Source organism: Sciurus carolinensis, chromosome 16 (genome assembly GCF_902686445.1).
Source record: "Sciurus carolinensis chromosome 16, mSciCar1.2, whole genome shotgun sequence".
Classification (NCBI taxonomy): Eukaryota; Metazoa; Chordata; class Mammalia; order Rodentia; family Sciuridae; genus Sciurus; species Sciurus carolinensis.
The window spans coordinates 15,534,785-15,561,789 of NC_062228.1; the positions used below are offsets into that span (position 1 = coordinate 15,534,785).

Consider the following 27,005-nt stretch of genomic DNA (forward strand, 5'->3'; position numbering starts at 1 on the left):
TTTCTGTTTGTGTGTGTGTGTGTGCCCATGCATGCACAAGCACGTGTGTTTTCCTCTAAACTAAATTTTTGAGAACATAATCCTCCACTGTTGTACTACAAAGAGGGCCCTCTGGCCATCATTATCATAACCAGGTGATCAAGTTTAGTGTCACTAACAAAACCCTGATGCCACATGTTTCCTGAGGGGATTCAGTATGAAGTACACAAAGTCACTTTTAAAGTTCTCTTGCTAAAAGCATTTAATCTGAATCTAATCAAGCCTCTAAACTACTTCCCAGTTCACATGAACTAAGGGTTAGAGAAACAGATTGAACGATATCATGAGACAACCAGACAAATCCAGAATATGAGGCATCTGTCGGATAACTCTCCAGGACTCTTGAAAAAGTCCATGGTGTTAAATATGTTTTTATTTTTTAACAAAGGGAAAATGGGAGATTTTTTCTAGATTTAAAGAAATAAAACCAACAAATGCTATTCATGAATTTGTACTAAATCTTAAGCTTGAAAAAAATTTATTAGGATAATTAAATAAATTTGCAAACAGACTACATATTATTAGATGGAACCTGAAATTACTGTTACTTTTCTCAGGTTTGACAGTAGTACTACGGTTTTATGTTAAGAACATCCTTATTCTTGGGAGAAGTCAGAGTGGATTATGAGGATACCTGCACTTATTCTCCAGGAGAATAGGCTGAAGATTTTAGAAGTAAAGGGTCATGGAATTTCCAACTTATCTTCAAATGGTTCAGTGGGGACATGCACAAAGCCCCACACTCACATGTACGGACAAAACAGATGTGGCGAAGGTGAAGGGCATTTGGATGGTCATTGTATCACTCTTTTAGTTCTTCTGTATGTTTGCAAATTTCATAATAAAGGACTGGAAAGAAGGGCTTTTTTTTTTTTTTAATTGGCAAGGCTATTTAAAATATTAAACCACTGAGAACAGAACGCCCTATTATTCTCTTTTTTAAAAAAAACTGAGCCAGGGGAACCCTACAATGCATAATGGGACTAAAGAAACCATTAGCTAATTGAGTGACAGACTGGAGCATACAGGGAGGCCAAAAAGCTAAGTGTGACGGAAAACATATACTGGAATCTTAGCTATAAATAGCAGTCTCCACCACCTCACCTCTGGGCCCTCTGGTTTCACTGCAGCCACGTTGACAACTCTACAAAGGTCCTTTTTCTTTCAGCATGTCTTCCTACTACCTTTTGAGGTATTACTCAAGAATCAAGAAACACGTGGAGCTGGGGGTGTTACTCAGTACTGAAGTGTGTCCTCAGCATGCATGTGGCTGGGTTTAGTCCCCAGAAGTGACATGACTCCTACTGTAGCACAGTCGCTCTGGCTGCAGGAGAAACAAGGTGGGAGCAGACAAGACCAGAACACCCCAGCATTAGCGAAAGAAGGAAGGAAGGAAGGAAGGAAGAAAGAAATTCGTAAGAGTGGGTATACTGTGGAGATTTCCATAACTAGTCTTGGAATTAGCATAAAGCTGACCTGCTATTCTCAACCTTGACAGGTCCTGCTTCACCGAAATTCTAGCAGTTCACATGAGTATTAAGTACCCTTTATTCTACAGTCACTGCGATTCAATAGAACAAGACAAGGAAATGTGTGTTCCTGGGGAACACAAATAATCTAATTGGGAGGAAACAGAAAATAAGCAATTTTTTAAAAAGCAACCTGTGTGGCACTGGCCCATATCTGTAATCCCAGCTGAGGCTAAGGCAGAAGAATCATGAGTTCAAGCCCAGCCTGTGCAACTTAACAAGACTGTCTCAAAATAAGTTAAAAAGGTCTGGGGATGTAGACCAGTGGAAGAGAACTTGCCTAGAATGTGTGAGGCCCTGGGTTCAACCCCCAGTGAAGGAAAGAAGGAAAGAAACCATAATCTGCCAGAAGATGGCAAATATGGTAGGAAAAAAATGAAACAGGGGAGAAGACTTCAGGTGGAAAAGTCTCATGGGAAGGTAGCAACAGAACTAAGACTTAAAGAAGGATAAGGGAAGAAATGCAGGTATCTACAGGAAGAACATCCCAGGTGGAGAAAAAAGCAAATGTGAAGACCCAGGTGAGAGCACAACTAGCCTGTCAGAGAAATGGCATGGAGGCCAGTGTGCCTGAAGTAGAGTGAGGGAAGAGGAGCAGGGCAGGGGGTAACAAGCCCATGAATAAGGGCCTACAGCCCCTGCAAGGCCCTTCGTGTTGACTGTGCATGAGACAGAGAGCCACAAGAGGGCACAATCCACTCCATGAACAGAGTGGAAGCAGGAGAGCCTAGGGCAATGCAGCAGTCTAGGCGAGAGCAGATGGCGGCCTAGACTCAGGCAATGGCACTGTACTCTGGGAACACAGCGTTTAAGAAAACTTGTCCTGGGCTGTTTCTCTGGCACAGGGGAGCAAAGACCCAGGATTCCTCACCAAGCACATCTGCAGGCCCAACTAGCCTATGGGTCCCTGAGAATCAAGGTCTCACACAAATCATAGGCAGATGATGGGCTAACTGAGAGCATGGCTGAAGGAAGTCACATTCAATTATGGCCAAATGGAACATATGCAATGAAAATATTCTGCTGGCAAGAGACTGCAGTTCCACCAAGAAAGCCAAAGGCCTGGGCTCATGCTAACTTCTCATGCTAACTTCAGCAGTCGGCCACTTTCTTCAGTTAATAGACTGTGCCCTTCTGTTCCAAATGCCAACCAGCTACCAATACCTTGTGATGCTACCTCATGGAGGTACGCTGGGGGAAAGAATCTGAGGAATCGCGGGGCCATGCCAGGAGAACCCTGGAATAGCTAGCACACCAACAGCAACAGCCAAACCCCAGGTGCCTACTGGTGGAAACGTGCACAACACCAAGATGAACAACAAAGAACAGGTCAAACCTCTAGACCCATCTGTGGAAGAAGCACAAAGGGACCAAGAGGCACACTAAACCACACTTCAGGGACACAAACAGCAAAATTCAGAGTGTGGAAAACTGTCCTGTTTATTCAACCATAAACTACGAGGGGTAAAAAGAGGAAGGGGAATCTCAGGTAAAGGAGACTTAAGTGACAGTGATCTTGTTTAGATCCTGAACCAAATGCAGACTGGACAGTTCACAGAAAAGAAACTGTCATAAGACAATTAGAGAAACATAAAAAGTGGCTAGATAGTTGACAAGATTAAATAACTGCCACTTTTTTTGAATTTTTTAAAGTGCTAGGATCAAACCCAGTGCCAGACAAACCCTCTACCCCAGCCCAGGATTATGACTTTAAAGAGTCTTTATCTTTTGGAGATACATACTGAAATATTCCTAGATGAAATATATCTGGGATTTACAAAATTAACCCAGTGGGGCAAGGGAGGCTGTAGAGCTAGGTGAGGGACACACAGGGATCCACTGATTATTCTTTGCACATTTTCTGTTACAACACCCTCCCCTCAGGCCAGCACACCCAACACACCAACACACCAACAGCAACGTCAGGCTAACTAAAAAGCTTATAAGAATCCAACAGTATATACATGGCTTGAAATACAGAAAAGGAAGAAAATAGGGGTTGGGGATTTAGTTCAGTGGCAGAGTGCTTGCCTAGCATGCTCAAGGCCCTGAGTTTGGTCCTCCGTACTGGGGGGAAAAAAGTGAAGGGAAAAAAAAAATCCCAAAAATATCAAGGTAACGAAAAACAGTAGAAGATATTTAGAAAATAACTCCTACTCTCTTTTTCCCTCACTTCAGAGCCTCACATTTGCAAGTAGCTTCAAGTTAATAATTTCCTATTGCAGAGTTGGTACATGCAAAAAGGATGAGTAATACTTTTCTAAAAGTTACTTTTTCCCTTTCTTGACTTAGGCTTTTTAACATATTGTCTGCATATGGTACTAATAAGTATAAGTATAGATAAATAGGGCATGGAAGCTGCCATCCTTATTCCAACAAAAGAAAAAAACGACATAAACCATAACTGCCAAACCCTGCTACTACAATGCAATTTCATTATGAAATCCAGAACTCTCGCCTGGACAGTTTCACACTAGTGTATAAAACAACTTTCCAATTTAGGGTCTTTTATCATCATCATTGTCTCTCCCTACTCCCACACCAACAAAATGTATGTGTGTATACACACTTAGGAGTTGTTTTTGTTTTTGTTTGTTGGTTTTGCAGTACTGGGGTTCAAGCCCAGGGCCACATGCATGCTAGGCAAGTGTTCCACCACTGAGCTATAACCCCTGTCCCTAACACACTTGAATTTTTTAAAAGGAAAAACTGATTTTTTGCTGGATGCAGTGGCGTACATCTGTAATCCCAGTGGTTTGGGAGGCTGAAGCAGGAGGATGTCAAGTTCAAAGTCAACCTCAGTAACTTAGTGAGGCCCTAAGCAACTTAGCAAGACCCTGTCTCTAAATAAAGTATAAAAAAGGGCTGGGGATGTGGCTCAGTGGTTAAGTATCCCTGGGTTTAATCCTCGGTACCAAAAATAAAAAAAAAAGAAAGAAAGAAAGAAAGAAAAACTGAGTTTTTCTTCCTAATTCAGAATGCAAATGTAAGGACTAACTTGGAAATCTGAGAAAAATGAAGTGACATAAAAGTAGGATATGGGGGCTGGGGTTGTGGCTCAGTGGCAGAGCGCTTGCCTGGCACATGTGAGGCACTGGGTTCGATTCTCAGCACCGAATATAAATAAATAAAAATAAATAAGAGTCCATCGACAACTTAAAAAATATTTTTAAAAGTAGGATACATTTAGGAAAGACCAAGTACTTGAGGGTTAAGAGTCTCTGAAGCCTGATGAAGATGGGATTGACTTGGCCTTAACAGAGCTGCTCAGGGGAACCAACCTCCTCCTTCCTGCCTCCCTCGGTCCTCATCCCATAGGCCCCTCAAAAGAAAGTGAAAATAAGCAGAGCATTCATTAACAGCTCAGTGTTCATTCTACACATAACTGAGAAACACTGGTGTACACAGGAAAGGAACCAGAGGAAATTCCAGAAGGGCAGAGAATAAATGGTCTCCTTTCCACTCCCTGGTTCCCCATAACTCAGACACACACAGGCTGGAGTCTACCCAGGTTGAAAGAGAACGCTCTTTCACATTCCCTTCGCAGTAAAGGAAGTTGAGGCTTCCAGGATTTACCTTTACGAGGTCTCTCTGGCTTCCAAGTAAAGCCAGAGCCTAACGAGTGAAGTCTTTCCTACCAAACTGGAATCAGGTTGTAAACATGGCATTCTTGTCACAGTAACAAGGATCACTCTGCTCTGCCCACATCGCCTCCGGCCCCAACACTCATGCCTTGCTCGGTGGGGTCTTCCTAGGACAGAGTAGGTAAGGAAGAGTCTAGCTTGGTCTTGAAGACTCTTCTTTCTGCTGCTACTGAGAGTCTACCCTTTATCTAGTCTAACATACAGTTTGGTCTACTGGGGATTGCATTAACTCTTCTAGAGAAAATACCTTCATTTTACAAAGCCAATTTAGAGTTTTCTTCTTGTTCATTTATTCAAGAAACATTTATCAGGCACCCACTATCTACCAAACACTGCTAGAAGCTGGGTTATACAAAAGAAAAGACATGGTAGCTGCCCTGGGTTAAACTTCCAGTACAAAAAAAAGAAAAGAAAACAGACACGGTCCCTGCTTTTAGAACCCCATGATTCAGTAGAAGCAGCAGAAGTAACTACATAATCTCACAGATATATAAAGTTGTAACTGTGAGAAAAGGTTTCCTGCACAACATGTATGGTCCCACGAGCAACTGGGCACTTGGCCTGGTCGGGATGTCAGGATACATTTCCCAAGAGCCCTAGGACAAGGCACTGTGAGATGAAGTTTCATGCAGACATCTAGCAGGTTGCAGGTGGGGTAGGGCAGCCAGGAAGACCACTCCAGGCAGAGGAAATGCCCTGTGCAAAGGTCCTGTGGCACAATGAGTTGAATGCATTTAGGAAACTGAATAGAGGAAAGTGGGGTGGTGTGTTGTCTGAATGAGGAGAGCTAATGGTGGTCAGATATTGGAGTGCCTTGTGGGACAGCCACGTTAAAGAATTTTCCTCTATCCTCAGAGTAACAGTAAGGAACTTTGGAGTTTTTAATCAAGACCTGATAAGATCTGTTTTACATTTTCAAAAATTGTTCTGTCTGTAGTGTTAAAAACAGTTGAAGGGAAGTAAGGGCATAAATAGGCAGAGCAGAAAGTAGTCTGCAGATGAAAAATGTGAGGGACAGGGAAGGAAGAAGGCAGGGATGAAAGGTAGGCAGGTTTGCAAAGGAAAGACAGAGAGAATTATAAACGGGTCTGGGCAAGAGGGGCAGAGTTACCAAAGACAACTCCTGGCTCTGAAACTCACCTTTCTGGACAAAATGGAGGGCCTGTGCCTTGAAATATGGAATACTAGACGAGAACTAAGTCTCAGAAGAAGATGACGAGTTCAGATTTGGATGCTGACCTGGACATGTTGAGATGCTTCTAATATATCCACAAGGAGATACCAAGAGAGTCATCAGCTGCATGGAAGTAGGCCTCAGAGAAAGGCTAAAGTCAGAGATCAAACCTGGGGGTCATCTGCATACGGCAGGGATAGGGAGGAAGGTGTGGATGGGGATGAGATCATGGAAGAGGGCAAAATGGAAGGAAACGTGCACATTTAATAGGTGAATGGACTTGCAAAGGGAAGAGAGAATAGCTGGAGAAGATGGGGGCAGTGTTGGTCAGGGAGGAGTCCAGGAGCGGCAGCCCCGTGCACAGAGGGGAAGGGGGAGTCACCCCCTTGACAGGAAGAAGATGGTCAATACCCTCCTCCAAAAAGAGAGAAGGATCAGAGATTAGGCCCCAACATCCTCATTTAAGGTACATACAGGCCCAACAATACTGATCATTCTTGTTTCTTTTGATTTAAGGTCAGAGAGTTAACAACAAAAGTTCATGAAGCTACACAAGTTTTTTTGTTTTACTTAAAAAAAAGTGCACATACATCCATACTTCAAAAATGGTTATTTATGCATCCAAAAAAGTACATACCAAAGAGTTTCCAGAGCCATCTGAGGATCCCCTGAAAACAGAATCAAAGGCTTCATCCTTATATCCTACTGTTTATGAAGTTGCAGCACATTTTAAATTTCTAAAAATTTAGGGTAAATAAGCATAGATCTTGGAAAGTTAAGTCTTTAGATTAAACCTTGAGTTCACAACAGCAACCTCTCCTCCTCATTAGCACCCCTCTGCCCGAGAGGAAGGACAGGCCTCCTCACACCATTAATCTCCATTCCTAGGCCCGCCAGCTTTCACAGATCATTCATCTCTGCCCTCAGGGAACCTCAGCAACCACAACCACCTCTCCCAGTTGCCCAGGATCAAAGCCATGTTTATAAACACGGCAGAGGCAGGCTTACAAAGAACAAACCTCCTTTTAAAAGTTTCTTACAGAGCAAAATGTAGGAACCCTCCTAGAAAATTATTTTTATGGCTAAAATTCTGCTTTTAAAACATTCCCCTTTTTAAAAACTAGCTTTTTAGAATTAAAATTTCAGATGCATGAAATATGAGGCTCCAATTAAGATATGAATTAACAATTTTTTGAATATAAATGACATGGGAAATTATTCAAACTACAACATTAAGTTAAAAGAAACGATGTTATAGGATGAACCTATTAGTGAAACCAAGTAAAAACAAGTATATATATCAAGGACAAAGAAATAGAAGAACCAAGAGAAAAAGTTGTTTTTGAAGAGTAAGATTATGAAATAGAGGTTTTATTTTTTTTTCAATTCCCATTACTTGCATAGTGCATACAATTTTGTTCTGTTTTTTAGTAATCTCCTTATTAGTTAGAGGTGTATGTGGAACTACCGGCAAGTAAAATGACATGAAGTCTAAGGTATTATTTCAAATACTCCCCAAAACAGTGGGGACTAAAGAGGAAAAGCAACTGGGCATGTGCGGATCATCATCACAGCTGGGCAATAGGTACAGGACCGTGCATTACTCTGTCATCTCTATTTGTACTTAAGTTAGAAATTTTCCATAACAAAAAGTTTTAAAAAATCAAGAATCTAGGAATTAGACCTGAAACCCTTCACCAAATAGAAGAAAAAGTAGGCCCGAATCGCTATCACGTTGGCTTAGGACCAGACTTCCTTAACAAGACCCCCATAACGCAAGAAATAAAAGCAAGAATCAATAAATGGGATAGATTCAAACTAAAAAGTTTTTTCTCGGCACAGGAAACAATAATGTGAAAAAAGCCTACAGAGTGGGAGAAAATCTTTTCCACACACACTTCAGACAGAGCACTCATCTCCAAAGTTTATAAAGAACTTAAAAAACTTTACACCCAAAATACAAAGAACCCAATCAATAAAGGGACTAGGGAAATGGGCAGAGATTTCACAGAAGAAGAAATACGTGATCAACAAACGTATGAAAAAGTGCTCATCATCCCTAGTAATTAGAGAAATGCAAATTAAAACTACCCTAAGATTTCATCTCACTCCATTTAGAATTGCTATTATCAAGAATACAAGCAATAATAAGTGTTGATGAGGATGTGGGGAAAAAGCCACACTCCTCCATTGCTGGTGGAGTTGCAAATTGGTGCAGCCACTCTGGAAAGCGGTATGGAGATTCCTCAGAAAGCTTGGAATGGACCCATCATTTGACCCAGCTATCCCACTCCTCAGTTTATACCCAAAGGACTTAAAATCAGCATACTACAGTGATGCAGCCACATCAATGTTCATAGCTGCTCAATTCACAATAGCTACATTGTGGAAACAACCTAGATGCCCTTCAATTGATGAACGGATAAAGGAACTGTGGTATATATACACAATGGAATATCACTCTACCATAAAGAAGAAGAAAATTATGGCATTTGCTGGTAAATGGATAAAGCTAGAAAATACCATGCTAAGTGAAATAGGCCAAGCCCAAAAAATCAAAGGTCGAAAGTTTTCTCTGATAAGTGCATGCCAATATATAATGATGGGGGGGGGGGGATGGGGGAAGAAAAGAATGAAGGAACTTTGGATGGTGTAGAGGAAAAAGGGGAGGGAGAGGGTGGGGATGGAAAAACAGTAGAATGAAACAGACAGTATTACCCTATATATATGTATGATTGCATGAATGGTGTGAGTCTACATTGTGTACAACCATAGAAACGAAAAGTTGTACCTCATTTGTGTACAATGAATCAAAATGTGTCTGTGAAAATAAAAAATATTTTAATTAAAAATATAAAATAAATTAGCATAATATTTGCACACAGAAAAAAATATTTCCCACTTATGCTAAACAAAATTGTTTCACAACCAATAAAATTAACTGAAAAAAGTAACAACATGCTCATAAGAAAATCCTAATACAGAAAAGTAAAATATCACATCACAAATCCTTTTCCCACAGGATCATCCACTTTTAAACAACTTTGTATAAAGTCACTGTACCTGCAAATGCTAACACAAGTGTACATATGAAAACTACAGGTACGAGAGCCGGATATGGTGGCACATGTCTGTAATTTCAGCCACTTGGGAAGCTGAGGCAGGAGGATCATGAGTTCAAAGCCAGCCTGAGCAACTTAGTAAGGCCCTAAGCAACTTAGCAATATCCTGTCTCAAAATAAAAATAAAAATAAAAAGGGTTGGAGATATGGCTCAGTGGTTAAGCACCCCTGGATTCAATCCCCCAGTACCAAAAAAAAAACCCAAAAAACTACCTGCGAAATCAAGGTCATCCAAGACCAAAATGATCCAGCCCTGATTTTTCACTTGATGTATTCTCTGAATCTTCTAAAATGTTAATACAATCTATTGGCTGAGGAGAGTTTGGGGACGTGCATGTTCAAGGTTAATTTAGCCATTACTATAGTGTGCCTGCCTCCAAGAGAATGAATTCGTGTAATACAAGATAATGTGCATTTGCATACATAAATAAACATTAGTTGAGAGAGAGAAGGAAGGAGAGGGAAAGAAGGCACATCACATTCTGAAAAACTGTACCTTAGCCCCCAGGCTAAGCACTGAAATTGTGGCCCCTGAGCACTTGGAAGGGGTTACTCTGGATTGAGATGTGGTGTAAGTGTAAAACATAAATCAGATTTCAAAGATCTGATGCCCCCCCAAAACTAAAAGATTTCAGTGAAAGTTTTCTTTATTTTGATTATATGTTAAAAGGATAACATTCTATATATATGGAACTAAATAAGATATAGTAATAAAATAGTAATATATGATAAATATATATATATGTGTGTGTGTGTGTGTGTGGTTTTTAGTTTTTTTTACTTCTTTTTAATGTGGCTGCTAGCAAATTTTTCAGGCATGGCACTGAAATAAAGACCCCTCCGTACCTAACAGTGGCACTAACTGTGCTGCTCGTAATCTCACTCTGGTCCAAGATCCCTTCCCTGTTATCAAAGCAAGTTTCCTACTCCACAAAAAACTACTACAACTACTAAACTGAAAAAGAAAAAATTCAAACACTTCGTGGAGATAATCAAGTTTGACCTGCTGCCTCCCCTGGGGAGAACCTTGGGAGACTGGGATGGACAGTCTGGAGGGAACAGCTCTCAGTGATGGGCACAAAGCAGAGGCCTAAACGCCAGATGAAATGTCTCAGTGTTATTTTTTGACCAAGGGAAGGAAACAGCTTGTATCCAGGCAACAGACTCATTTTCCTACCACGAATTCAAGGACACTTTTCGTGCCTATGACATTTGTAAGTTTAGGGCCTGAAGGCTACATACCTCAGGAGAAAGCCCGGTCTTCCAGGAAGCGGCCCAACGCCTCCATGGGGCAGGTCCAAGAGGAAGAGAAAACATTTCTATAACTGAACAAACAATACAGCCCTACCCTAACAATAACCACAGTGAGAAGTTTCCCATCTGCCTTCACTGACTCAACCTCTAGGCCTGCACAGTCAGTCCCACCGGGAGACCACCAGCCACATGTTGGCCCCTGAGCACTTGGAAGGGGTTACTCTGGATTGAAATGTGGTGTGAGTGTAAAACATAAATCAGATTTCAAAGATCTGATGCCCCCCCCAAAACTAAAAGATTTCAGTGAAAGTTTTCTTTATTTTGATTATATGTTAAAAGGATAACATTCTATATATATGGAACTAAATAAGATATAGCAATAAAATTAGTAATATATGATAAATATATATATATATATGGTTTTTGTTTTTTGTTTTTGTTTTTGTTTTTTTTTACTTCTTTTTAATGTGGCTGCTAGCAAATTTTAGATTACATATGCGGCTTGCATTATGTTTTCACTGGACAATACTGATCTGGTGCCTGCCCCACTCCCTGCCATATTTGGTCACTGTCCTGACTGGCCCTCTCACTCACCCTGCCTAGCCCTCCGGCCTTCTCTGCTCATTCCCACCTCAAAGTTTCCCACACCCTGTCCCTTCGGCCTGGAATGCTTTCTCTTGTTCCCCACCCTGGCAATTACTTCTCACCCTTCTGGAGTTCAGGAGTCACTTCCTCTGGAAAGCCTTCCCTGATCCACACCATCCCTCCCCCAGGCTAGGGGAAGTCCCTGGGATGGTTCCCAGAGCACCCAGTACTTTTCTCCACTGCCATCTGCCCAGATGGATCTGCCTGCACTGTTAGTCTGCTTCCTCTCTGGACCCTCCCTTACTTCCAGGACAGTGGTGTCGTCTGCCTTGTCCACAGCTTCAACACTAGCACCTGGCTCAGCACTTAGAGAGTTATCTTTTGAGTGCTGGCAAACAGACCTTCCCTCGCCAGGCAAGTCTTAAAATCCTAAGAACATGTCCTGTAGGGACAAAGGAAATTTTCTCTCATGCAATGCCCTGACCCAACATTGAGAACTTCTTAAGTCTAAGAAGGAAGAAAGAAAAGAGGGGAAACATCTTGACCACCTACTAGGGACAAAGAAAAGGTCACAATGTATCTGTAGGAAAAGGAAGAGGCCAGCATTCAGCACTTTAGGGGGTGGAACTGCCCTTTGTCAAATATGTGTTCCCATGAGGCTGACTGATTTGAGAGCCAACACCCTCACAGAACACTCTAGAGGCTTCAGAGCCAACACCCTCACAGAACACTCTAGAGGTAGCAGCCAAGGCCGGCTGTCCAGGGGAAGGCATTCCTGACAGAAAGCTTTTCTTCTTTCCTCAAATGAGGCTTCACAAAGCAGCCTCTCAGCCCGGTTTGTTTGAACATTCATTGCAGGGCCTATGTTTACTTTACAAGACTCCTAGCTAAAAGGACCTTTCTTTCCAACAGCTCTTGGTTGACACCAAAGCCATGAAGGAAATGGGCCTGGTCTCCACCTTTGAGGGGGTGGGGGTGCAGGGCCAGGGCTGGGGGCTGCTTTTGACTTCCTCAGGAACTCCTTGAGGTTCTGGCCTGGGCTTATCTGCCTGAGGTGCAGGATGACAGAAAGCAACACACAGAGGGCTTTTCAGAGACTATTAACGATGAGTTTAAATCCCAGAGCCTGGTGTCTGGTAGCAGTCAAGAGAACAGTAGGCTCTGAGGTAACTGCATGCAGCTGGGGCGAAATGAAGCACCGGCTTGCATTTGGGGGCCAGGGCTGGATTGAGCACACGCTCCTCAGACTGGGCATCCAACACTCCAGAGGTCCCACTCTGCCTCAGAAGTGAGCTAGACATGGCTACAAAGACCTCAGTCACAAGAAGAGGCACTCATTCTCACTTACCAGAGAAGTCCATCTTCCAACAGGCCTCAGGTATGAGTGTGTTCTGTGTGTGTACGTGCATGTGCACAAGGCCAAGTGCAAGTAGCACCCAAGAATGAACAAAATTCACAAAACACACACCCCCCGCCGCCCCCAGGAGCTGATATTCTAATTGTAGAAGACAATAAATGAGAAAAATGAACAAATATGTATTACATGGAGACAACTGCTAAAATGCAAATAAAGCAGGATAAGGAAAAAGGGAATGTTGGGGAGAGGAAGCCACGGTTAAGGTAGGGTGGGGCCAATATATCACAACATATGTGTGATTCCATTTGTAGGAAATGTCCAGAAAAAGCAGATCTATAGAGCAGTAGTTGCCATGGACTGGGAATGGGAATGAAAATTAACAGGAAATGGGCACAAGGGATCTTCTTGGGAAGGTTCATGGTGATAGTTTCACAACTTAGTACATCTTTTAAAAATCACTGAGTTGTATACTTTTTAAAAAAGCACTATGATTGGGGCTGAGGGTAGCTCAATGGAAGAACATGTGTTTGCATGTGTGAGGCCCCAGGGATCAAGGTTCAGCACTGCATTAAAAAAGGAAAAAAAAAAAAAAAAAAGCAGGATGATGAAGGTTTCGATGAGATGACATGAGTAGACTGTCACCGTAGAGTGAGGGAGCAGGCCATGAGTGTTCGAGGAGAGTGATTCAGAAAGGAGGTAAGGCCATCAAAGGCCCTGAGGCAAGAGGGCACCAGTGGCCAGCAAGGTAAAAGCAGATGAGGCAGCAGGACAATCAGGAGGGCCTGTCAGCCAGTGAAGGAAGGACTTCAATCGTTACTCAGAGTGAGAAGGCAAAGTACTGGAACAGTAATGTAATTTGACTTACAGTTTGGATCATTCTGGTTGCTGCCTTCAAAACTGCCCTGTCAGGAGACAAAGGCAGAGATGGGGAGGCCTGTCAAGAGGCCTGTGCAGTAACAGAGGAGAGGTGATGGTGTCTTGGACATGGGTGACACAGCTGTCAGGGTGAGAAATGATCCAGTCCTATAATACATCTTCAAGGATCAGATCCTTTGTAGCAGAAAGTGACAGCAACAAGGACACCAAGGATTTTAGCCTGAGCTGTGAGAAAGGGTGGCTCTGATTTTAACATATTAATTTCAGGGTAGTTATCAAACATAAAAACTGTCCTGGGCTACCAGAAGAGAGGTTTAGGCTAAGAATCACAAGCACCCATAATGAATTTAAAGTCATGGCTTAAATTGAAGCATGTAGGTTAACAAGGGGACAGAGACCTAAGCCAACTTGGAGCATCATGGTGTTTCACGATTGCAAAAAGGAAAATCAGCAAAGGGCACTGAGAGACACTGGCCAGAAAGATAGTCAGAAAAACAGTAGAATGTAGCATGCTGAAAACCCAGAGAAAAAAGTACATCAATGAGGAGGATTTGATCAGCTGCAGTCATCTGCAAAACAAGTGAGTTAAGCATGAGAATTGACCACTGGGTTTAGCAACATGGAGGTCACTGGTGAACTCAATACAAGCGATCACAGCACAGCACTAATGAAAAGAATCTAACTGGAGCTTCCTCAAGAGGAAAAGGTAAAAGCCATCAAAAAAAAAGACAGTAATAAATACTGACAAGGAAAAATGAACACTTTCACACTGTTAGTGGGACTATAAACAACCACTATGGAAATCATATGGAGGTTCCTCAAAAGTCTGGGAATGGAACCACCACATGACCCAGCTACACCACTCCTCAGTACTTGTTCTAAAGAGTTAAAGTCATCACACCACAGCAATACATGCGTACTCATGTTTAGAGCAGCTAAGTCACAACAACCAAATCATGGAACCAGCTTAGATGTCTGTCAAAGGATGAATAGATTTTTTTTAATGTGGTACGTCGTGTGTGTGTGTGTGTGTGTGGGTGTGTGTGTACACAATGGAGTTTTATTCAGTCACAAAGCAGAATTATGTAATTTGCAGGAAAATGGATGAACTTGAGAGCATTATGTTAAACAAAATAAGTCAAACTCAGAAAGTCAAGAGTCATAAGTTTTCTCTCATAGGTGGAAGCTGGAGAGGAAAAAGGAAAAGAAAGGGGCAGGGTCATCTCAAGAAAATCAAAGGAAGAGACCGGGGTAGGAAGGAGAGAAAGGAAAATGGGAACAATACTAACCAAATCATATTGTTATATCATGTGTATATACAAATATGTAACAATAAATCCCATTATTATGTATAATTATAATGTACCAATAAAAATATGGAAAAAAGGTAAATTTTTCAATTTCTTTTAGGAAGAAGAAAAGACAGAAAAGAAATTTAAAGAAATACAAATTAAAACAACAAAAGGAAATTGCTTTCACCTGACAGACTGGCAGAAGGTAAAAAAGACTGACAGCACTCGGTGCCACTGAAGTCACAGACTGGCTCACAATGAGCATGAAAACTGGCCCAGACTTCTCAGCAAACACCAATAACCTTGAAGTACACCTGCCCTCTGACCCAGCAACTGTCTGCCTAGGAATTTGCCCTGAGAAAAGGACAGAAGCACAAAGATATCTTTACAAGAATTTAACCAAAAATAAAAAAGATTTTAATGATTAAAAAAAAAAACTTTCAAAAAATGCAAAAAAAAAAAAAAGAATCTAACAAAAAGTGCTGCTTAGGATAATAAAAAAGTAGGAAAGACTGTGGTTAGACCATGGGTGCATTCATACAAAAACAAAAACAAAAACCCTATTATTGCCATTAAGCTTGATCCCAGGGGCAGGGGCTGGGGCTGGTGCTCAGTGGTAGAGCACTTGCCTAGCCTGTGTGAGGCACTGGGTTCCATCCCCAGCATCACATTAAAAAAACTAAGTAAACAAAATAAAGGTAGTGTGTACATCTACAACTAAAAATATTTTTTAAAAAAGAATGATCTAGGGCTAGGGTTGTGGCTCACCAGAACACTTGCCCCACCCAGTGTAACGCAATGGGTTTCATCCTCAGCACCACATAAAAATAAGTAAACAAATAAATAAATAAATAAAGGTATCATGTCCGTCTACAACCAAAAAAATTACTTTTAACAAAATGATCTCATTTCCGTGATGTGGAAACAGTGGGAAAAAGTTACAAAGCAATTATGTATATATAATGAGTTCCCTTTGTGGGGTTAGGGGGCATACATACACACCAACATGATTTTCATGATAGGAAAAATAAAAATTAATGTTTAACAAATTATGAAGAGGTATAGGTATGAATAACAGACTTTCAAGTTACTTTAACTTCCCCTTCACTGGAAGGCAGCACATATAGAGGTTAAGGGCATAGCTCTGGAATCAGGGCGCCTGGGTTAAATCCCAACTCTGCAATCCAATGGCATGGTCCTGGGCAAGCTCTGTAACTGTTCTGTTTCCTCAGGAAAGGGGATGTCAGTAGGATCTCCCTTGTAGTATGGAGGACATTAAATGAGTACATGTTCAGACAGTCCCCAATCTACGTTACCTCAAACTGGGACTTTTCAACTTTCCTATGGTGATACACAGGCAGTAGAAATCATATTTCAAATTTTGAACTGGGACCTTTTCCAAGGCTAGTGACATATGTGGTCCAATCCTCTCTCAAGATCTTGGGCAGGGGAGGCAAACCACAGCCGCCATCTGCCACAAGATCACAAGGAGAATGACAGTTCAGTGTGCTGGGGCCACTTAGTGTATTAAATGCACTTTTAATTTATGATATTTTCAACTTAATGATGGATTTATCCAAACATAAGCCCAGAAGTCAAGGAGCACCTGCATGTGTATGTATCTACAAATTTTCACAAACATAAATACACAGAGGGAGGGAATTCAGAACAATGTCTAACACACACTAAGCACTCAGAATATTTTTGTCTTTTTATAATATGCATGAAATAATAATAAAAAATACCAATGATATTTTTATTTTAGATGTATTGCTTTATACTTTTTATATTTCTCCTGCTTTTTATTTTAATTGTAGTAAAACACATGACAAAATTTTATATTTCTTTTATGATCAGAAAAAATATTAATAATTTGCAGTTTCAGAAATAAGATAGAAACTCTCAGAACCTAATATTATTGTGGAGCATTTCATGAGTTTGAAATAGTTGGTCTCGGTGGCTTACCAGATTCATAAAAATAGCTAACTGGCTCAGCAGGACTGGTTTAGCCATTTCTACCACACAGCCTATTCAAGGCACTGTGGCTTGCAGTCATGTCCTAAATGACATCTCCCTACCTGCTTACAAAATCATCATACAGCCCTTGTCCCTTGACCTCCCCCCTCAGTTCAAGAAATGATGAGCAATATTTCAAATTTAAATTTAAAATCATTTTTAACTGAATGCTAATTTTTAAATTTTTTTTAAATTTTTCTCTTCTCCCTCTGAATCAAGTTCCAAGGTTCAGTAGTTTTATTTATATTTTAGTTGAAAAGGCAGAAAAACAGTACAGTGTTTACTTTAAAATCAAAGCATGTACTGTGTCAGGCGCGGCTCCTGGAGCCCCGTGGCCCACCCAGCAGAACACGCCATCCTCACAGAGGAGCCGGGGAGGAGGCCGCTGCTCCTAACTGGCCTGTCTGTTCTCAGAAGGTAAAGTGTCGTAACAGGCCTCTGCTTATAAGATTTTTAAATAAATAAGGAGCTGTTTTCTTTCTTTTTTTCGACCTGGGAGACATACATGGGGGAAAGAAAAGAGCCATACATAGAACAGAGAGGGTCCAGCAGGGAGCCTTTTGAAGCCTACTTCATTTTTCACCATGGTATGGGTACAGCGACTCTCAAAGCACCTTCTGTGCACAGTAGACTTGAGGGAATAAGTAACTGTATACAGACAGTGCTGAGAGCCAGGACTCTCATACAAAGTGGAGGAAACCCATGGGTATGAACTGGAACTGGAGGGTTTGGTGTGGACTCATGGGGTTTAATATGTAGCTATAGAAAGAGACTTGCATGTGTGTGCACTGATGTGTGCACATGTTTGTGTACATGCACACATTTATATATACAGTCTGTCAGAGCCAGGTATGGCCCGAACACCTGTAATCCCAGCTACTCAGGAGACTGAGACAGGAGGATCTCACGTTGGAGGCCAGCCTAGGCAACTCAGCAAGCCCTGTCTCAAAAAATAAAATAGGATAGGGCTGTAGCTCAGTGGTGGAGCAGCCTTGGGTTCAATCTCCAGTACAATCAATCAGTCAATCAATAAAGTCCATCCAGAAAAAAAAAGATGAAGGCTGAAGAGCCAAGAGTGTTTTCAAATGTCCCACCTGCTGAGCTGGGGTTGTGGCTCAGTGGTAGAGCGTTTGCCTAGCACGTGTGAGGCACTGGGTTCGATTCTCAGCACCACATATAAATAAATGAATAAGATAAAGATCTATCAACATCTAAAAATTATTAAAAAAAAAAAAAAAAAAGTCCCACCTGCTGTGGACTCTCCTGCCAGTGAAAACAGTGAGAATGTGTAAAGCCCAGTATGGAAAAACACAATTTGATCCCTATCCCAAAATGCACTCCAGATTTATTCAAGAGTTAAATGCTTAAAAAACTAAATAACAAGGGAAAAGGGAAAAGAGGCAAGACGGTAGATTAGAGGAAGGTTGCATTTCCAGTTGCTCCATGGCTCAGGATTCAGGCAGTGGGAATGCTGTGCTCACCAAGTTGTTCTCCTAAATTGCTAAGGAGAGGATTAAAAGTCTCTGGTCATCAAACAAACAAATTCCTGAATAATAAGAGCCCCAAGGCCCCATGACACATGTTGATATAAGGAAGGTATTATTTTTTCTCAACTAGTTGGCATAGTGATTCTTAAACCTCAGCTCACATCCCAATCTCCTGGAATGATAGTTCAAACACAGATTGCTGGGCCCCACCCCCAGTTCCTGAATCGATGGCATGGAATAGGCCTGAGAATTTAAATTTCTTCCAGGAGATGTACTTTCTGCTGGTCTCAGGACCACAGTTTGCAAACCACTAGGTTATCTGATGATCCCAGTACCATTCCTATGCTTTTCTTCTCTGATTTTATGTGCTACCTTTGCCATACAGCAAGTCGTATCTATAGTAGGTTATAGTTGGACAAAAATATGTGATGGAGCCAGACCTAGTGGCACACACCTATAATCCCAGTGACTCAGGACACTGAGGCAGGAGGATCCCAAGATCAAAGCCAGCCTCAGGAACACAGCAAGGTTCTAAGCAATTCAGTGATAACCCTGTTCCAAAATAGAAAATAAAAAGGGCTGAGGACGTGGCTCAGTGCTTAAGTACCCCTGGGTTCAATTTCCAATAACAAATACACACACGCACACACACACATGATGGGGACATGTCAAAAAGACACAGGAGTGAGCCTGAAGAGTACGCATCTCTGAAAAGAATGAAGATGCTCCTCTCTGTCCTCTTCAAAAGACCATGCCAGGGATGATATTAGCATCAAACAAAAGGCACTCATAAATCACATTCCTCTGAATAAAATAAGAATCCATGATTTGAGCCTGACAACACACACCTATGTGCAAATTCCAAGGAAAAGGGGAAACTCTCCCTTGCAGTACTGTGCCAACTCGTGAGGACAGAAGGAATGATGAAATCAGAAACAAACGAATCAAAGAATTTGCCACCATCACAGTAAAATCATTATTGAATGCAAAACCTAGCAGGTGAAGATAGGATGTGGAACAGTTTCAAAGTATCACCTCAAAAATCATTTTTTAATTACAAAGGAAAGTAGTAATTGTGTATTGGAGAAACCTGACACCTCAACCAAATGGTTTAATGTCATCTGTCCATGTACATCTTGATACCAAGCACTGAGAAAGACGACAGCCCTTCTGAGTGCTTCTACAGAAAATACATCATCTTACCTTTCCAAATTGAGGGGATTCTACAAAATGACCTATACTTTTCAACAATGACAAAGTCATGAACGATACAGCCTGAGGGCCCACCAAATTTGAGGCATGATAACAAATTTCCCTGCATACCTTGCAAGAGATCCTGGGCTAGTGGAGGGAGAACTCAAAGTTCATTACTGTGGTCACCAGAAAATCTGAATTAGATAACAATATTGTAAAAATGTTCAATTTCTTGATTTGGTTAATTCTATTGTGCTTATGTATGACTATCCTTCAGAAACAGACACGTAAGTATTTATTTAGGGAGGAAAAACCTCAAGATTTGTAATTCACACTAAAAATGATTCATGAAACAATTATACACAAATATACAGATGGAAACCATGTGAGTGCAACTGTATCAAAATATCAACAATTGGTTGAAGGATGCAGAGAAGTTCTTTATCCTATTCTTATAATTTTTCTCTGAATTTGAAATAATTATCTTAAAGAATTTTTTTTAAAAATCTACTTCCAGCTCCATTTCCCTCCTACAAGGATCAGAATCTGAAGGGCCAGGGTCTGTGGTGACAGTGAGGCCAGCTGCAAGAGAACCACAAGAGGATAGTCTTGGACCCTAGCAGCCACCAGTTCAGAAAGAAATCAAGGTCACTCAGTAGGCAAGCAGACAGGAACCACACTGATAACTTGTGAAGCCAAGTGATGAAGATGCAGCTTAAAACTTCGCCTCATAAAAAGGTTTTCACAATCAATATGCAACCTCAAAAACTGGCTGCTACACAGAGGTATCTATAGCTACCTTGAGGAGCCAAACTGGTACTTCTGGTCAACTCTTCTCGACAATCTAGCCAGGCCAATGTGCCTGCAGCCCAGCCAGGGCCAATGAATCAGACCAACTGCCAGACTGGAGCAAAACCCTCCATCACTGCTTCCCTCTGCCAAGGGAAGGTGTGAAAGGCCAGCTGAGTTTCCCAGTCAACTTGCAAGTCTACCCAGGGGAAACAAGGGAGCGAATGAAAGAACAAATTATGCTCATGGAACAGAAGAGTGCCAGTTAGGGCAACCATTGCCCATTACGTTCTTTCCTGAAAAAAGCTGTTTCAGAAAGACCAGGCCACAGTGAGGAGTTCCTAACATACTGTGACCCACTTACCCTACATAACTGTATTCACACTTGGACACCACTTCCAGCCTCGCAGCGCCACACTGAGCAAGGAACCAAGACTATGGTGCTGAAATGTCCCCTGTCAATGACAGTCTACCCGCTCTATGTTTACCAAAGCTTTTCCATTTGTCCCATCTTGGAATTCTCTCCTAGAACAACCTCCGGACTGCCTTCCATTTAAGCAAGAAGGCCCACACCAGGAAACAGGGACTCTGCTGTCCATCTCTGGGACTCAAACCTTTCAATCTTTGGGAAGAAATGTGTCAGAGGATACTACTATTACAACCACTGCTTGCACAGATCTTACATGTGCCAGGTACTGTCATTAGCTCATTTAATCTCAAAACAACAATTCACAGATAAGGAACCAAGAGCACAGGGGTTAAGTAACTGTCCAACATCACAAGGCTGGTGGAATCAATATTCAAATCCAGATACTCTGGCTCCAGAGTCTACATGTTATTAACCACTTCTCTATGCAACATAATCATATACCCAGAAATAGCCTTGCTCTAAACAGAAGGCTTTATGAAACATGACCATAATATTATGTATACAGGCTATGCTACTGTCATTCTAGATTTGTTTTTCTAAGAAAAAGCAGCCCACTGACCTATTACAATCCACATTTTGCATCAGATTCTAATCTAATGAGCCTACTGCCCAACCCAGCCACACATACAGTGCGCTACAGCTAGTGCCAGCCAGGGCGGAGGCAGCAACAGCTGCAACCAATACCACAAACAACATAACCACTGGAAAACATTCTCCTAAATAACTCTGGGCTGGAAGAGAAAATCACAATACTAATTACAAACAGCAAGCAGAATATAGCAAAATTTATGGGATAGCACATTTGATGCTAGAAAACTAATAGAAACTACTAAAGCTAAACACATAAGCACCTTATGAGCTGAGGCCCCTTAATATGATTATGTCCCATAAAGATACAGGAATATGTCCTCCAAATACGTGTTTAAGAATGTACACAGCAGTGGGCTGGGGTTGTGGCTCAGTAGTGGAGTGCTTGCCTAGCATGTGTGAGGCACTGGGTTCAAGTCTCAGCACCACATATAAGTAAATTAATAAAATAAAGGTCTAACCATCTAAAAACATTTTTTTAAAAAAAAAAAAAAGAATGTACACAGCAATTTTGTTCATAATGGTCAAAAACTGGAAACCATCCAAGGTCGTCCATCAATGCAAGAATGGGTAAGGGCATCATGGTATGTTCATAAATTAGCAATAGATAACCAAATTTTAAAAACCAGCACTGGTGATACATGCAAACCCAGGGATGAAATTCATGGATGTGAAATGATGAGCTGCCAGACAAAAGAAGACACACTGTATGATCTCACTGATAGGAAATCCAAGAATAGGCAAAGCTCATCAACAGTGACAAAAGTCAGAACAGTGGTTCCTCAGGGCTGGGGAAGGGGATATGGGATGCAAGGAACATGAGGAACTTTCTGGGAATGCAGGAAATGTTCTATATCTTTATCCAAATAGAGATTATACAGATGTGAATATGTATACATATTTGTTGAGCTGTGAAACTTAAAATTTGTGCACTTTACTTTGAAAAAAAATTTTTAAATACCCAGAGAGAGAAAGAGAGAGAAAAAAAAGACAAATTCAAAACAAGAATGTTTTCATTATCTAAACAAGAAAGGATAGAAATAAAAGTAGTAGGGCTAAGAGTTTAGCTTAGTGGTTGAGCCCTTACCCCGGCACTGCACAATTTAAATAAAAAATAAATGCACTAAGTTTTTTCAGGTTGAAAAGCTATAGATAAACGAATGAATGAATGAAGGAATGAATGAATAAAGTGTAAAAAGATATAGGGCAGATAGTAGAAAAACATTAATATTAAGTTAAAAACAGAAATTAATGCTAGAAAATATAATGGACAAAAACCCAAGAAGCTATTCTGTGGAAAGTAAACTGAAGACCAGAAGTTAAAATATTCAAGCTGGTCAAGAAAAAATATTGTCAAAAACATAAACACCAAAAATTTTAAGTGAGAAAAATTACACATTTTTTTAAAAATGAGAATGCTATTTAAAATCCATACACCAATAAATTTGAAAAATCTCATGAAACAATTTTCTCAGAAAAAAATGAATTAACAAAACTGACTCAAGATCAATCAGGAAAGTTGAACAAACCAATAATTATGGGTGGAAAAAAACTGAAAAAGTCATCAAAGAATGATTTCAAGGAAGATGCCAGACCTCATTGGTTTCCCAGTCAAGCTCTTTCCTGCACTCATGGAACAGATAATTCCCAAGCTATGCAGTCTGCCCCCCCCAAAGTTGGAAAGTGCTTCAATTTACTTCATAAAATTTGAGCTTAGCCTCGAGTCCAAGGCTAACAAAAATAGAGCAAAGCTACAGAGAAATCTCACTGATGAACAGAAGTGGGAAACCTCCAAATAAAATTTTAATAAATGATTCTAACAAAAATGTCGAGGAACAATCTACCTTGAGAAATTAGATAAATTCTAGAAATTCTAAGACTTACTATTAGGGAATTAATAACAAATTAAAGAAGAAAAATCATGTAATCATCCCAATGGGTGCTTTAAAGGTAACTGATAAAAATTCAACACCCTTCCTGATTAAATAATAATAATAATAATAATAATAATTAATAAAGTAAAAAGACAGGTTACTGACACCTAATCTTAACACCTAGACATGAGTGACTAGAGATGTTGCTGCAGTCACCACCAAAACACAAGGTCCCACACAAAGCAACTAACAAGAAAGAGAAGCACAATTATCACCAAAGCACAAGCAAAAGTATCAGCATCGGACCCAAATAAATGTCTACTCAGAAAACTCATAGTAAATTACTGAAAACTTGTACTAAGTCAGAAGACCCAACAAGAAAAGGTCTCACTAAAATAATAAACACTTTGTAAAAATTAAAACAGCGTAGAGTTGGGGATGTACAAGGCCCTGGATTCAATTCTCGGCACTAAAAGAAAACAAAACAAAACAGAGTTCATCCAAAGATAAACTTCAAATTTATTTGAATGAATTTAGAAACATTCTATGTTCCTGTGTAGGAAGGTTCAGTATGAAAATTCTCCATTAAATTAACTTTATATATGAAAGGGTTCCAATAAAATCTCAAGGAATAGGAGGCAGGTATGAAAAAGGGGAGAACATGCCAAAATAATTTAAATGTCATGTATGTAAAGAAAAAAGTAGGAAGATTTTGGGAAAAAAAAAAGAGAAACTTGAACTGCCAGATATTAAAACATAATCTTATAATAATGTACAGAATGATTTGGAAAGACTAATAAAAATGGATTAAATGAAAAGTCTCTAAACAGGCCCAAGTATACATATGGTTTCAATATATGCTGAAGGTAGAAACCTGAATCATTGGGAGTGATAAATGGATTATTCAATAAGTAGTGCTAAAGCAATGGCTAACTATTAAGGAAGAAATTAAATGGGATCTCTCATCACACCATATTAAAAAATAAATTCATTTGGATGAAGAATTAAATATGAACAAATAAAATCACAAAGAAACAGGTAAAAAAACATGGGCTAGGGTTGTAGCTCAGTGGTAGAATGCTTGCCTGGGACATGTGAGGCACTGGGTTCAATTCTCAGCATCACATATAAAAAAATAAAAATAAAGTCCATTGACAACTAAAAAATATTAAAAAAAAAAAAAACACACAAACAGGAAAGAAACAGAGATATTTAGATGACCTCAGAAGGGGGAACACCTTTCAAAGCATAAAAGATAATGATGAAAATATAAAACTTAAAACATCTATATGGAAAAAAGAGAAAAAAGCCTTCAAAGTTAAAATGCAAATGAAAAACTGGGGAAAAAAATTTACAGATTATAAGACAAAGAATAATAGCCTTAACATATAAAGATCTCTTTCAAAACCAAAAGAGAAAAATGCACACTTGAATATAAAAACAAGCAAAGGACATTAATAGGGCAATAAACACACTTAAAACATTCAATATCCTTCAACAAATCCTGGCATAAAAGAGTGGGGTGGAAGTGGGGGACCTTCAGAGACTAACAACCAAGTGCAGTCAGTGGATTCTGTCTAAGCCCAGGGTCAAGCAAAAGGCAAAAATGACGTTTCAGAGACAAAGAGTGATTGAACGCAACTGGGTATTACATAAAATAAGGAATTCATGTTAATACCACTAGGTGTGATAATGTAGGGCAGTTATATAAGAAAATGTCCTTTTTTCAACATGGGCTGCAGAATCTAGAATAAAATGTCTGAATGTTTATCATTTTAAATATTTTAACCAAAAGGAACAGGCAAATCTGGCAAATTATCAAATAGGCCATAAAGAGAATTTTTTAAAATAAATAAAATTCAACACATGTCAGGGTGAAATGGAAACCAGCAATTTCAACCCCTGCTGAAAGAGGGTAAGCTGGAACTTAGCTAGAACTTTCTGGAGGGGAAATCTAGCAACATGGGTCAAAAACCTTGAGAAATCTTTAAACCTGGCAAATCCATATTCAAAATTTTATTTATTCCAAGCAAACTTAAACAATAAGCACAAAGATTTATAAACTTGTAAGTTTATTATGATTGTCAAATATCAAAAACTACTACAACATTCAACCTCATATTTTCACACAACTATATGACAGAAAACTACTAGGCAATCATCAAAAACTGGGTTTTAGAAGAATTAACACTCTGCTGCTACATTTTTATGAAGCAAATAACACTACAGCAGTTCCTCAAAAAATTGAAAACAAGGGCCAGGGATGTACCTCAGTGGCAGAGTACCTTCCCACGTGCAAAGTCCTGGATTCAATCCCTACCACCGTGTAAGGCGACTACTAATAACAACAATAAGATGATCCTGCATAAGCCCACAACTCCACCTCTGGGTGTGTAGCCACACAATTGAAAGCCGGGCCTTGAAGGGATATTGGTACCAACAACAGCATTATTCACAATAGTCTAAAGCAACACAAGTGCCCTTCAACAGATGGACAGAAAACAAAATGCAGTATAGCCATACAGTGGAATATCATTCCACCTTTAAAGGAGGGAATTCTGATATATCAGGCACATCATGAATATGACTCAAAGACATTAAGCGGAGTGAAATAAGCCAGTCTCAAAAAGACAAATACTGTTAAGTGTTCACTTACATGAGGTACATAGAATATAAAATTTAGAGTCATAGTGGAATGGTGGTGGCCAGGGGAAGGGAGAATGGAGAGGTATTTAATGAGAACAAAGTTTCAGTTTCTTTATAACGTGAAAAAGAGTTCTGGTGACGGATGGTGGTAATGGTGGCACATCAGGCCACTGTGCTTACTGCCACCCCAACTATACACTAAAAATGATTAAGAAGGGAAATTTTATGTTGTATATTTTATCACAATCAAAAATACAGTTACATATATAAACAGTGATACATTTGAAACAGAAAAGGCATGTTGCAAAACAATGTGTATAATTTCAATGTTTTGTTTCTCTGATATCATAAATATTAATATACATTCATGCAAAGAAATAAAAAGTCCAAAAGGGTGTATGCATCAAAATCTTAACAATAAACTGGGTGCAGCGGCATGCACTTGTCATCCCAGCACCTCAGGAGGCTGAAGCAGGAGAATGGCAAGTTCAAAGCCAACCTCAACAACTTAGCAAGACCCTGTCTCAAAATAAAAACATAAAATAGGGCTGGGCATGTAGCTCAGTGGTAGAATACCCCTGGGGTAAATCCCCAGTACCATACACACTTGGAAAAAAAAGATTAACAATAATTATCACTAGGTGTCATGCTTAAGGCAAATTTTATTTTCTTTGGTTTTATGTCCTTTTCTATAATTCCAACTTTTCTACAATTACTTTTATAATCAAAAGCTGATGTATGTTGGGGCTGGGGGTGCAGTTCAGTGGTAGAGCCCCTGCCTGGCATGACTGAAGCTCCGGGTTGGATTCCCAGGACCACAAAAAGAAAAAGAAAAAAGAAAAAAAAGTTGCAGTATGTTGACCGGACAAACAAAAAAGGGAAAGACCAATCATGCTGGTGCAGCCTCCTAACGTGAGAATGTTCACAAGTATATTTCCAAATAACATAATAATGATAATTCCTTGATAATCAAATCACAAAAAGCAGGCTAGGATCTGGGAAAGTAAAGGTCAACTCAGAAGACACAGCATGCGGAGCTCCCTGCAGAATCCAAACAGAGGCGCATCCCTGATCCCGGCCAATTTCTCAGACCAGAGAAGGTTCGCCAC

General features: G+C 40.2%; 1 protein-coding gene across 2 annotated transcripts in view; it reads right to left on the reverse strand.

Annotated features, from left to right (window-relative positions):
* Positions 1-27,005, reverse strand: part of Wwp2 (WW domain containing E3 ubiquitin protein ligase 2) — a 133,248-nt gene that overhangs the window by 82,920 nt on the left and 23,323 nt on the right. The gene's annotated exons all lie outside the window — the stretch shown is intronic.